The 15282-nt window shown below is 35.2% G+C and overlaps 1 protein-coding gene across 2 annotated transcripts in view; it reads left to right on the forward strand.

Annotated features, from left to right (window-relative positions):
• Positions 1-4908: 4908 nt before the first annotated feature.
• Positions 4909-15282, forward strand: part of LOC114351443 (Formin homology 2 domain containing) — an 87417-nt gene continuing 77043 nt past the window's right edge. For both annotated transcript variants that reach the window (XM_028302657.1, XM_028302658.1), the window contains exons 1-2: positions 4909-4948; positions 12968-13069. The gene's annotated coding sequence lies outside the window, so the exon portion shown is untranslated. The remainder of the gene's footprint in view (positions 4949-12967; positions 13070-15282) is intronic.

Raw genomic sequence — 15282 nt, forward strand, 5'->3', positions numbered from 1 at the left:
GCTTTTTTTTCAATATTTTTCTATTATTAAGGTCACCGGCACTATAGGTCACAATGTCGTTACGCACCGTGGTTTCGGTGCAGTAGTTTAAAATAAATGAATTATTTTATATTATTATTTATTAATGGTGCAATAATGTATTGTACGTTTGTAATTGTAACTTGTAATAATTAAAAATAAATGCTATTTATGTTAAAGAAACAAAAAAAGCAATAAAAGTTCGAAAGCAGTGTGTATTTAATTTCGTAGTACATAAAGATCTTACAACTTGTAACTTAACTGTGACGTAGAATACTGCCAATGTTTCCCGCCGTGCACCTTTTTAGAGAACCCACCTCCTTTAATTCATGTTCCACTGATCCCAAGAAGTAAAATTCCCAAAACATTAAGAACCTTTAATAATAATTTATCATGAATTACTAGGTACTAAATTGATAAATGAGCAGAGGGTAAATGGAACGATGCAGAATAAACCAATATACACAAAAGTGAATCTATAGATAAATACGTATTAGTACTGTGATACCTAATCGGTATTTTTGGTCATTTGGAATGAAAAACACTACATTGAAGATCCTAAGCTTCTTCTAAAACACAGTCACAGTTGCCTAGTTTATGAAAAAATGAAGAAGACGGAGAAAAGGATAACCTTTATGGCCTTCAATGGTTGGGTTTTTACTGGTGGTCAAGTTGTAGGTTGTGGCCACACAGATGTTGCAGCAATGGTAAAGAGTACCGTGCCTTAAAAACAGCTCACCATTAGAAAGTTTTGAATCATCCACGAAGTAAAATCTCTCGTTGTTTTACCAAGGACGTCAATCATTTTAGCTATATCTACACATGACAAGTAACAAATCATTAGGCAGATACTTTTCTAATTCTGACAACAGACTCCGAATAATTGCTTTTACCAACTTGACACTTAGCTGCATACATTTATATTCTACTGTTGTTCTTCTTAGGTGTAGTAGATCACTTATTACTTGATGCTTTTGTCGCGTCCTCGGCAGAATTTTGTACTAATTCTTACAGTACAGATATTTGCTTGGGATGACCTCAAACTTCAATTTGGGAGTCCTCAAATCTGCTTAAAATACTTCTCTTCCAACATACGCTTTGTATTCTTATAAAGGCACTGATAACATTTCGGAAGGTTCTTAAATAAAGGTAGCTCATGCCCGTTTTCACCATTGATCGCTAATTTTTAAGTGACCACTATGGTTACACATAACAGGAATTTAGTGTTCATAGGGGCCACTTAAAAATTAGGGATTGATGGTGAACACGGGCTTCAATCTGAGAAGTAGTCGCCTGGTCCAGATGGTCTCCGTAAAGGATCAATCTAAGACCTTTTAACATAACGCCAATAAGACGAGCCATAATCGTTATAAAAGTTGAGCCATTTTGTATTCTGGTCCTCATAAAGGTCGACTAAAAATAATCAGTTCTACTACTCGTCGGGGCTGGACAAAAACACAACATTGATGCTGTCAGAAAAATTGAAGAGAAACCTCATGACTAGGTTTCTCTTTAATTTTTCTTTGAAGATGGTTTCTTTGGAAGGTTGACATATCGTAGGTTTTGGACAACCCTTGGGCATTAATTCCAATAGCAGTAACAAAATATTGCATGATCATAATATTAACATTAATATGATTTTTTCATGTTGGATTGACTGTACTGCATGTTTGTAATATTATGTAATAATGCCTACTATTGATTGCAATGCCCAGCATGGTACATGTTTAGATCTAAGACACTACAATTTAACATCCAATGTACTACATGATGCAATGAATAAATGAATTTGAATTTGAATTTGAATTTGAATTTGAATTTGGTGTCGATTAGTCCTTGGAAATGCTAACAAAATACGTTTAAAGAACTTGAAAAGCCCTTTTTAAAATTGTGATAGTTGTCGAATCAAGAACCTATGCGTATGATCCTGAAAATAAACAGCAATCGACTATGGAGGTTAAAGTGTAAATGTTAATGTATGTTTTAAATTCAATAAATTATTTGTATTTGTATTTGTATGGAGGTGTTTTAAGATGAAACAATTCCAACAAAAGTACCATGCGCTCGGAGCTCTTTGAAAGTTACGGCCGCCTATTTTTCCGGAATATGATTATGTGGCAGAAACTTCGCTAGAGAAATTTAGAATGGTTAATTTTAAATAGTTAACAGCCACTTTTTTGCCAAAGTCTGCAGTAATAATAAGGAAACCTGACCACCACAGTCGAATCGTCATTCGTGACGAAAATGTGAGCTTTTACACGTCTCGTCAAACAACTGACTATTTGAACATTCAAAATATAAAATAAACAGGTCAGCAGGTACAAAAGTCTTACTTGGAATCTAAATACTTCTTTTGGTACCCATAAACTAAAATTAAATGCGTGGACAGCGATTTAAGTGGATAGAAGCAAGTCGATGTGCTCAAATGCTTTGGAGGTGCCTCGGGCTGAATGGAAAAAATGCTATGAAAAGTGTTTCCGACACATTCAAAAGTTACTTATATCATGAAAGAGAACACCAATAAACACAATGAATACCATTTTAATAATAAACTACTTTGTTTTCATAGTTAGGCTCAAGGCTCAACACTTAAATAGTGACCATGATCATCGTGCCAAGGAGAGGAAAGTCTTAATAATTTCTCTGATTTCTCTGGAAGATACAATCAGGAATAAGATAACTGAATTAAAACAAAGGTTATATTATGTAGCTGAAAAGGATAAAAGGCTGGACTGGTTTACCTAACCATCACCTAGAGTTCTAGAGTTGAAGCCACCTCTAGTCAAACTCAGTGCAGGATGCTCTTCAGCATGATAGAGCGATTTAAACGTAATATGGCTACTGGTAGGTAGTTGGAAGAAGATAAAATGATGGCTAACAGACAGTAATGACTTGTGTACCCACAGGTTTACGAGCACACACCTTTACACTCGAGTCTAACTAAGAATTATTATTGTGTAGCGACATCTATTAGTGGTATGTTAGAACACAAGATCAAGTTCATACTCGAAAGCGCTTGATCTTTTCCAAATAATGAAGTAGATGGCGTTTTACGCCAAACCTCTAAACCTGTCGATCTTTACAGTCCGAAGATTGATAGTTCAGTTATTCAATATGTTTGAGCCACAGTAAAGTGAGCCTAATAATATCAGCTGTTTAAAAATAAAGTATAGGTATACAACGGTAATTGAGGTGAGAACACCTTCACGATTATCCGGTTCGGGTTTAAAATAAGAAACTTAGACTCGAGCCAGGAACTAGACGTTCGCCTAGTTTCGGCGGTTCACGGGGCCGGTCATGATGACTAACTACAGCTCGTATTAGACAGCCAGCTCAAAAGAATATTACTCAAGAAATATTTTATTTTGGAGCCGAGTGATTCCGACACAGCAGAATAGGTCAACTTCCCGTGAATGTTGTGATAACTTTGCCCCGGGACAAACTTGACTTTCATTGGTTGGGTTTTTATTGGCTATCAAGCTGTAGATTCTGGCTACAAAGGAGTCCCTTGAGACAAACGATCATCAGGCTTCTTCAACCCGTCTACCTAGTCGCCCGCCTGTCTGTACTATATGCAGTCGTAGTCACAATTTCTTCGGGCACATCAGAGAGTCTGGTGGTTCAGGGTAAAATGGAGGGCACCAGGTCACGCGGACATTCGCCAACGCAACGGACATACCTGATTAAGATTTCTTGGAGCGGTCCCCTGCACTATTGCACCGAATTGATCACCAACAGGAAAAGATCGTAAAGCGAAACTCATTCAACCATAAGAATTCACACTCCTGACGACCACAAGCACTCTGTCAAGAGTGTAACGACTAAGACGAAGATTTGACTATGTATCTACTGAGAAGTTTAAAAAATGACAATTCAGAAACCGTTGTTTAAGTTGGTAAGGTGAGATGCATGCTGGCTGACTGGGCATATTCCCAAAGGCCCACGACTTTATTATTCTTCATTTCTACAAGAATCCACGATACTTATCCGAAGTACAGTAAAACGATACAAGAGCCGTTTTAAATACAGAATTTAACTTTGAAATATTCTCATGAACCCGCAAGAAAATCAATGCTTTTTTCAAATGTCGTGGATCCGTTGGAAATCAAAGTATGAACTTACATTTTTTGAAAACAATACCTTTGGGAATAAGCCACCGACTGACGCAATCATCAATGACCTGACTGATTTCATTTGTCTAGTCACTAAACCTACGTCACAGGTTTGCAGTGGGAGTATGAGGGCGAGTAGTAAATAATCATGTTGCCAAACCTACAGTAAAAAAGTGGTAGCACCGCTGAGAGATGCCGGTGTTGATAAACAGAGGAAAAAAAGTATGTGGTTTCATGAATGTAGGCTGGTTGTACAGGATGTTTATTGTTTTCAGAGCCTATTTATTTCACGTTAGACTTCAACGAAAGTTTATGTAAAGGCACAAAATACCTTGTAAGAAGCACTAGGGATTTATCGAGTAGGTATAAGGAAATATAGTACTCGTACAAATAGTTAATCATTAACCTTTTTTTACTAGATAATTATTTATCATCACTTCCTATGAAACAAAATCGTCTTACCTAAGTAAAAAAAAATAAACCAAAACTGCATTTTAGTACATCTTACAAGGGGGAAAACTGAGTGTTTTTGATACGAGTATATCGTGTACAATAATGGCGTACTTAATAGAAAATAGCCCCTTATCAGTTTACATATATTCCAATATTTGTGTTACACATTTTCATAATAAGTTTGACAGTGTGACAAAAAATGGGAAGTATCGAGTGCGTATTAAAGCTTTTTCGGAAGAAAGTTTTGAGTTCGCGCGCATGCTACTTTGGACGGATTCCGAACTCGAGACGTGCGTCTACGCAGCCGCCCGCCCAGTCGTCGCCCGCCCGCCCTGCAGCGCGCACTCTGTTCCGCTCCGAGCCAGGTCAGTCAACCTCAATTGTTACTCAAAATGCATCACAAAACCCCCAGTTTACCATCAAATCTACCTATCATAGACAACGCAGTCTTTATTATGAAGTTTTAATGCACATTTTATTTCCGTACCGCATAGCGGTGCATATTCAACTGAACGTGTAATTAACCAAAACGGTATTTTGTGTAAGCTCCCGAGGGAATCAAGTCTAACGATTCCGTTACAAAAATAATCGTTTGTGCTATTTTCTTTGTGATATAAGGAAGTGAATGTGAAATGCAGAACTGTTTTTATAGAAAGCGAGAATGTAAGTATTTATTTTTTGATGAAAATTGCAAGTCAAATATAAATGTTTTGCATTAATTTGTCTACCAGTGAAGTTTGTTTACTTTCGATTTTAAAAATCGTGTTTACAATCTTATCGTAGCGATTTACATTAATTTTATACGTGCGCAGGAGTGTGAGTAAATACGACAGTTTCCGTTAGGCTTCAATTTCACCCAGATGGAGACTTTTATATTCTTGCATAGAATATAATTAACAAATGCATAAATTTCAAAAATCGATGTTTATTTATTTACTCAGATTTATGTTTACAAAGTGTATTATAGATGAATAGGTCCACAACTAAGGACAGCGATTTAAAATTTTAAAGTTTTCAACTAAGAAGTTATTGTGTTTTTTGTATACCCCTATCATAATCATTTCTGAAATTGTATGTATCAATTAATTCAATTCGCTGTCAATATCTTTAATTTGCTGCTGCGACTAACTAAACAAAACAATGTGGTTAACGAAACTCATGAATTATTATTATTTCATTTCAGAACTTTGCTTGCTTTTATTGAAGTAGAGACATTAAAATTGGAATATTGCTAATGACATTGAATTTTTTTTCATTTATTAATTTAATTATTATAAGTACTTACTTTTTCTCATAGCGACACAAGTATCATAGATGTGCCAAATCAAATTAAAAATAAATCAACTTAATCTTATTATGTCAAAGAAATTGACGCATTACAAACGATATTTTACTCTGGTTTAGATTGGAACGTCTCCGCGAGTGGTCTTTAGAGTCAATAAATAGGATCAATAAACAATTCACTATAAAATTAAGACGCTATAAAAGATACGTTGCTATTGTTATTTACTATTCATCAGTGACATTTTGGCTTTCGAAGAATGTGATTCATATGGCTCTTACAATCCTCTGACTCTGACACAACTGTTTATTTAAAAATCTGATTGTTAGGTCTCATTATTTAAAATTTGAAAGAAACTAAATCGAATTTCAATTGTTTTCGATCAGGAATCTTAATTTAAATCATGCTTTTTATGTTTTGTTTTTTTTTTTTCTGTTTTTCGGGCTATACCAGCCAGGTTTAAACCGTAAACGATATACCTAAGTACGTACTAATTGTTTGAAAAATGAATGAAACTAAATTGAGTTTCAATTGTTTTAGAACAGGAATCTTAATTTGAATCAAGTTTATGGTTTTCATGTATTTTTTGTTTGTTTTTCGAGCTTCACCAGCCAGGTTTGAAACAGTCGCCAATGTGTGTCAAGTTCGTTACGTTTTATAATTGTTTTATGCTCACGCGCCGATCGTTATTTATTCTTGTTCCTCTTGTCTGAAAATTAACGAGCAGTGCAAACTTCGATTTCGGATATTCTGAAGATATCACTGAGTGGGCGGTGATTTAATCGGAATATTTTTTGTGCACATTGTATTTTTTTTGCCCAAGAGCGAATATCGTTATAATTTGATTTAGACATGAAAACGTTAGAAGCATTCGAACATTTAGTACATTATAGCCATAGCTGGGCATTAACTCGTTAATCCGTTAATCGTTAATTAACGAAGTTAACATTTCTATTAACGGATTAACTTTTAAGTTAACTTTAAAAAATGTTAACGGACTCGTTAACTTCCGTTAAATTATCCTAAGTCCGTTAATCGTTAATCCAGTACCTACTATTTACCAAAAAGATACAGCAGGCACGCTGAAAAACGCGTTCTGACAAGTACGTTCGGGCTTCCAGAACTTCCAGAACCCAAAACAACAGTTTTGGTAACCAGATCACTTTAAGACCAGTTTTCCTCAACCGATTGAGCTGAAATTTGGTATACTTATGTAAGTACGATGATTTTTTTTAGATTTTTCATTTTCTGATTTTAGAAGTTAGTAGGCAATTTTTTTTTCACTTTGGAAGCGTCTGTCACGCAAACTATTCGGTTTAGAAAAAAAATATTTTAGAAACCTCGATATCATTTTTGAAGACCTATCCATAGATACCCCATACACGTATTGTTTGATGAAAAAAAAAATTTGAGTTTCAGTTCTAAGTATGGGAAGCCCCCAATATTTTATATTATTTTTTTATTTTTGCATCTAAATATTCTGCGGTTCATAGAATACATCTACCTACCGAGTTTCAACAGTATAGCTCTTAATAGTTTCAGAAAAAAATGGCTGTGACATACGGACGGACAGACAGACATGACGAATCTATAAGGGTTTTTTGCCATTTGGCTACGGAACCCTAACAAGCTTTTATAATGAAATGCAGTTGTACTAAAACGAAAAAAATAATTGTACTTATGCATGGTTCAAATAATTTCGAAAGCTTGTAGCGCAAACATAAAAGAGGAATAAATTCCATGCGCGATACAAGCTTTCGAAATTATTTGAACATATTATTTTTTTCGTTTTATTATCATGTGTTAACGGATTAACGATTAACGTTAACTTGCGTTAACTCTTGCGAAATGTAACGTTTTAACGTTTAACGAAGTTAATTTTTTTATTAACGGTTTAACGATTAACGAAGTTAACTATTTGATTAACGGTGCCCAGCTATGATTATAGCTGCATTCTAGTGGCTGAAATATTTACTGTGAAAATAATATTTTTCATAAGTAAACGATGACACACATAACAAGTAAAATAATATTGATGTTTGTAATGAAGCCATACGTAAAAACATACTTTAATCATGAGACATATTTTATTAATTTTTATTGCATAATGGTCTCGTTTCTTACTTATAATTAGAATGTAAACAACTGCTGAAGATATTTTTCTTTTGATTTAGGGTGTCCAACAAATATTGCTACAGATGTTATTTAACTAGCTTTTCCCGCGACTTCGTACGCATAAAAATAGTTTGAATAATATTTCCCGTTTCTGTAACATTTTTCTTTATTGCTCCGCCCCTATTGGCTAGCTTAATGCATTTGAAAATTAATAACTATACGATAGAATTACAACATTTAAAATTAAGGCATACTCGTTTTATTAAGTTTCGAATAATGTATTATTCGTCTAGGATTTCAACTGATTTCATGGTCAACTGATGTAACGTAATTCAATAAATTTCTATTTATCTGTTTCCTATAGCTAACTTAATTAAAGTAGTCATATATTATATTGTTAAATAAACATACATAGCAAGACTTATTTTTCAAACTAATGAGTTCGTAATTTATATACACAACCACATTTGCTTCCTTAATTAAATGATTATGTTAGTTAGCAATTTCGTATACAATCATTATTAATCTGTTATAACAAACTAATTGCCGGTTTAATCACAACTTACGTGATCGTAGTCTAGTTATTACATCAAAATGTTTACAACCTATACGATATTGCAGTCATTCAATTTCTCTGTGTGTAGAGTAGACATGTTTCTTTCCTTATTCGCTGGGTGCGAAGTACTAGGTGGGGGAAACATAATCGATCGCAGCGCTCATGGTGGTCAAAAGTAGAAATAATGTAAGCTCTGTCATCCGATGTATCTGTCAATGGCAAAGCGATTCTACTTATTACATTTTAATATCATTAATTAATCGCATGAAAAGGGTCCTACTGGGAACTTAAATAAAAGAGTGGACTGTATTTCGATAAGGCTGGTTTAATAACCGTTTACAATTTGGAAATAACTAGACTATACAACGTGGTAGTACAAAAATGAGTCACAGTAGTTGTTGAGCACAGATGTTTGCCTTATGATGAGAGCGTGAATTATTGAACTCTGTCCTTGTTTTGTTCTTAATTCTTCTACATCTCGGACTTGACCAGCCAATACCAACAACTTTCCTTTAAATACGGTTTGTGGTTGGAATTTGATATTGTAACACTCACAAATCCGGTCTTCAAAACAAACTCATTTCGATCTGAAAACGATATTTAATTTATTACCAGCGATACAGGAACATTTAAATATATTTACTGTTATATAATGAAACCGTTAAAGTAGCTTTTTCTTTTTGTTTTTGCGATGAACACTATAATCCGGGCGTTTTCAAGGCGAGAGTGAATAGGCACTTACAGGGCAGGTATGTACCATCCTAGACTGCATCTCACTTAACACCAGGTGCGATTGCGGTCAAATACCTGCCTTGGCTAGCAAAAAAAAAAAAAAAAAAAAAAAAGTTTTACTGTAAAACTACAACTATAAATGAAGTAAACAAACCCTGACACAATCAAAATTAAACACACTTTTTGGACTTACCTCATTTGATTTGAATGACCAAAATGATTTCAAAACCTTTTTTCCATCCAAATCGTGGTATCACAACAACTTATTAGTCGAAAATATTTGTTATTTCTTCATTTCGATATTTTTTCACAAATATACGACCTAAATGTCAATGTGACAGAGCCCTCAAAGTTGTGGACGCTAGTTGGCGCTGTAATCGTGCACGGAGCCAATAACTTGATTATAAGAACTGATAGTAAAAAATGTACAGAACCTGAGAATTCTTGATGTTGTGTTTGCTTGTGTGTGAGCTTAAATCCTAAGTGTTAGGAAATCTTGTAAGAATCAAGCCTAAATCCTGGAGTTGACCATAAAATAGGTATTTTTTTTTAATATTTTCACAATTGTCACATCCAAAACAATATTTTTTTGAGTAATTTTCAGGGCTTTTACATTCTTCTATTTGACAGAAATAAACAGAAGTTTTATTTTTAAAAATATTTCATACTATTAATTTGAACAGAATAATTTGAGTTTATTTATTAGAACGAAATACTTTTAATTTAACTGGGCATTAAGCTGGACCCAGTCTTTCTTACTTTTAGTTGTGTATGCCTTAAATAAGTACATACAATGACCTAATTTATTACTTATGTCGTTATTTTGAAATTCTCTACAATACTCGTCTTTGTATACAACTTTCATAATTTTTAATGACAAGGATTTAAGATGTGAGTAGGACTAGGAGTACGTATAATATGATATAAATTTTATCCTACAAAAGCTTAGTGCACGTAAAAATCACATTCAACAACAATCCATTAAATCTGTCTAGATGGAGAACGGATATAACATGCAGGCATATATAAAAATAATTTGTCAGGATGTCCCAACGCCGCTCGTCTATTTTTAGCCGTATACGCATTGGTGCAGCGCGCGCGCACCTATGCACGTGGTGCGGGCTCGTAGGATGTGTGAAATGTACGGACGAGGGCACATCAAGCGGCTTATTCCCAAAGGTCCACAGCTCTATTGTTTTCAAAAAATTCAAGTTCATACTTTGTTTCCCAAAGGGCCACGAGTTCCACGACATTAGAAATAACAAAGTGTTTTCTTAGTTACTAATTTCAAAATTCAAATTCACATCTTTATTGCGTAATATCAGTGACAATTTGTAATGGTGGAAATTACATAGACATGGGCTTACTTACCTAGGAGGTACCTGTTGCAACAGAGTAGGTGGATATGAATACATTATACTGTGTATAAAAAATCACACTACAATAGTTTAGTTCAAGAATAGAAAGAAAAGTCAAAGAGAAGAGAAAAAAGTGACAGTCGTTAAACACAATAAAAGAAAAAGAAGTTTCTCGCCGGCCAGGCGAGCGACCAAAGAGTTTGGTGGAACCTTTGCGACCGTTTACAATTTTTCCTAGGCCGTCATTAGACAGACATGTACGTACAGTGTACATGGACCCTGTGGGAAAAGAAGAACAATAAAGTCGTGGACCTTTCAAGCTAACACTGTATTCTTATTTAGTTGTAATAAAGGCAATTTTGCAACAAAATGGATGGTACGATGTGGTGATGTTGCTTGTAGTACACAGCATATTAGACTCATTTATTGGCGCAAAATCGACCTTATCACAACTACATTAGATACCGCAGTGTTTACCTCGATGACCCGTCTTCTGTACGCGCACTACACGGTGTTTAAACTGAACTATTGTAAACCTTTGTCAAAATCCTTTCAGTAGCTTGTGCGTGAAAGAGTAACAGACATCTATCCATCATCATAAACTTTCACATTTTTAATATGAGTATAAGCATAGAAGTATTTTACTACTATATGAAGAGATACTTACATGGACTCTATTAATTGTCTTCAATTTGATAGAGTGTTTTGATTATTCATAGTAAATATAAATACACAGATGACCTTAGATTAATAACCCGCCAACTACTACGTACAACATGCATTATGTATAAAAAAAAGCTTTTGCCCGCGGCTTCACTCGCGTGAAATTTAGTGGCACAAATCGGCATAAATTATAGCCTATATGTTACCCAGGGTTACAAACAATAATCTGTAAAGTTTCCACAAAATCCGTTCAGTAGTTTTTGCGTGAAAGAGTAAGAATCATCCAGACATCCAAACTTTCACATTTATAATATTATGATGTTTCTCGTCATTTCATACTTATCAGAAATTCTACATTTGAGATAAAATACTTATTCGGAGTCGTGTTGGTTTTTTCTACAGATACAAGTGTTTTAATTTACTTTAAAGTTTAAGCGTAGAATATTTTAAGGCTGAGTTGCACCACCTGATTTTAACCGGCACTATAACGAAAACCGCTTTTTTTTGTATGGATGAGTTTGACAGACTTTAGACGTTTAAAGTTAAAGTAAGATGGTACAACCCAGCCTAGGCATAAAATATTTCAAAGGTTCAATCACGCCAAATCTAATTAGGCAAAAAAAAAATGTTGTAGCAAGTACTAATTATTTGTACATTACGATTATCAAAGGTATTTCTCTGAATCTTCGTTCAATTATAAAAACATTTAACATGCGCGCACGCAGTGATGTTTTACGACTGAAACGCTCGACATAATTTCGATTATGATTGAAACGTGTTAGAATAATAGTAAAGTTTTATCCGACATCACTACGAATCAATTTAATTTAATTTTATTAATTTAGACGTGTTAGTAAAGGCGTAAGTGAATTAGTTATTACTTGTTGTTTATGAAAAAATACAAGCAGAAATATGCTACACAGAACACGTTTATTCGACTATCAGATCATGCTTTGGGCGCTCAGATCAGATCCTATTGCATTGGGACTGATACCATAAGTGTAAAATTCTGAAAAAGAATAAGAAGGATGCACTTAGTTATCACAACAATTACTTAAATAAACAAACTATTTTTCTGCGAGCACGTAGAATTTTGTCCAATTACCCCGAGCTACCCATATTGACCAAGCTACCCACACAGACATACAAATACATACAGACTATACAAATGTTCATTGTACAGTTTGTTTCGATCGGTTTGTAAATAAGTCTGATATGATAAGACAAGTAGGCCACTCCGGTAACGGGAGGCTCTCGAGTAATCAAGGATATTTCAACAAGTCTGCATGAATCGCTTGAAAATATCGCTGATTTATTTATACATAACATTACATTATGGTAAATGTAACAGCGTATGAAAGCAATATTTGTCGGTCTGTTCCGTCTTAGCTGGTGGACAGATTTTGTCAAGACTTTATTGAAATGTAACTGATGGTATTATTGAGCAAATAGGCTACAAAAAACTAAGAACATTTCTAAACCATGGCATTTTCCAGGCACTGACTTAATTTTTATATGAGAAATTCTAGATTACCTTGTAAGAAAGGTATTTATTGGCCGGTCAATAAACGACACTTCTGCATTTCCTTATAGCACAGCCATTTAGTAACTGTCATCTGCATTATATGGATTTTTGTCTTTTGCATCTCGATAGTTAATATTTCACCGTTTTCTTCAGATTCTGGAAGACGTCATCCAAACACGCCAGCTGGTCGAGCCGGGAGGCCGCCGGCTCCCAGTCGCTGGGACGTGCTCGTGACACGTAGTTCTTGGATATAAAGTAAGTATTTTTTAAAGTATAGGTTTTCGTATAAGCTATTGAATGTTGCATTGCACAAATTGCCCCCCGTAACTACCTTCTAAGCTATTTAGGCTTGTGTAACGAGTGGGTTCACCACAACAGTTTGACAACGGCGGGGTTTGAATCAGCGTTTTTAAAATCTCGAGTCAACCAGTCCAAAATCTTCGCAAGTTGTAAGGAACTGCTAGGTTAGTTTAAAAAAATGATTTGGAAAGGATGCTCTCATTCTTCACCATAATTACTTTGTAGTTAGTTCTGGCTTCAAGAAATGTCGTCCACTGCTGGACAAATCCCTTCATCATAGAATTCCAAAACGACCGGTCCTGCACTTCCCGCAACCAGGTGCCTCCCGCCACCTTTACCATATTGCTGTTCCACCGAGTGAGCAGGAGGCCTGCCTTACTACGTTTTCCGATCAGTGGTCGCCACTCGAGAACTTTTCTGCTCCAAGGGCTATCATATAAACTTTTATATCGTGTGAATTAGATTCAGTCCCCACATCTCCGTTGCTCTCTTTTACAAGCCCGAACCCAGCAGCGTGTATAAGTCCGGAAGCTGTGGGAACTAGGTGCTCTGACTTGGCAGGTCTGGCAGTCCAACTTGGCCAGCACAGCTCTCGGAAGCTGGCTGCCCCCATTTCGTCGGAGGCAACAACCGAAGTCTTTGACACTTGGCGAGAGTAGGTCATTTATTTCGGTGGTACACGTCCGTAAATAAATCTAACAGTTACTATTGAAAGACGTTCGTTTAACGTAAAGGTAAACGAATGACGCAATAAATTTAGTATGCTATTAATGTTATTGCTAACCTAGGTTCAAGAGGCTAAAGCATCTAGAATAATTAATATTCTTCTGAAAACTTTGGTATGTGCAACATATTGTACCTACCGAGAAGTGAAAACGCTCGATAGTCTGAGTCTGAGATCATCAATCTGCAGTTTTAAACTGAAACAAGAATGAAATTGTTTAATTTTATTTGGGACGAGATTAATGTAATAGCCCAGCCGATTGCAGGTAACTAATTATAAATAATAAGGCTAGAAAATGAGGGCAGAACCTTTACTTGTCCGACCTTCAAAGATCGATGACTGTGCTTCGTCCGAGTTAATCAAAACAAACAAAATTGTTATTATTTAGTTAACCCATTGAAACACTTTTTTCATTCAGATGTTTTCCAGATCCTTACCAAACAGTTCTCAAAAGTATGAAAAATAAATGTTTGGTCGATTTTTTTCTAAATTGTCTTATTCCGGTTCATTACAGTTACCATTCATCATTCATTTCTTTCAAGTGCAATCTTAAACCAAATCCGAACAGAAGTAGTTTTTTGTATCCCAACTTAATAATATTATAAATGCGAAAGTAACTCTGTCTGTCTGTCTGTCTGTTACGCTTTCCCGCTTAAACCTCGCAACCGATTTTGATGAAATTTGGCATAGAGATATTTTGAGTCCCGGGAAAGAACATAGGATAGTTTTTATCCCGGTTTTTGAAACAAGGACGCGCGCGATAAAGTTTTTCTGTGACAGACAAAATTCCACCCGGGCGAAGCCGCGGGCGGAAAGCTAGTGTTTAATAATTGTAACTACAGCAGCAACATGTGTTTCAAATGGTAATAGGTTTCATGATGATAACTCTACAGCCTATGTGTTATATCACACTCAACATCAAATAAATCGCACCTTCCGCGACGCGAACTTTAAAGATTTTATTCTGACACAATCATGGTGCCCAAACAATATTGGTGTTATTTGAAAGCCCAATAAATAAACTTAAAGAAAAACACATCATTTTTTTTATAAACAATTAACAGGTACCATAAATGTGACTTGAAAAAAGGCCTCACTTTGGGCTCACCTCTGGGATCAATTAGACCAATTTTTGTGGTTATAAAACCAAATAATGATCTTACGTGTCCTTTTTAACAGATGGATAGTGATTAATCCCAATTAACAGTTTTATAGGCATAAAAGTTGGCTCAAGCGTAACTACCTATTTTTTGAAGAAGTGACTCTGGATCCTTCTAAAAACACATTTTTGGGGTAAAAACCTTTCCTTTAATTAAATGTTTAATGAAAAGTTTAGAACTAGGCTTTCAAATGGAACCAATGTTGGTGGGAAGTGGGGATGCATACGTTTGAGAAGTGCTCGTTGCGGCAGGTGCGATTTATTTGATGCCGAGTGTAGTTGTTG

The sequence above is a fragment of the Ostrinia furnacalis genome, unplaced genomic scaffold (genome assembly GCF_004193835.3).
Source record: "Ostrinia furnacalis isolate ACB-3 unplaced genomic scaffold, ASM419383v2 OfSCF1144, whole genome shotgun sequence".
NCBI lineage: Eukaryota > Metazoa > Arthropoda > Insecta > Lepidoptera > Crambidae > Ostrinia > Ostrinia furnacalis.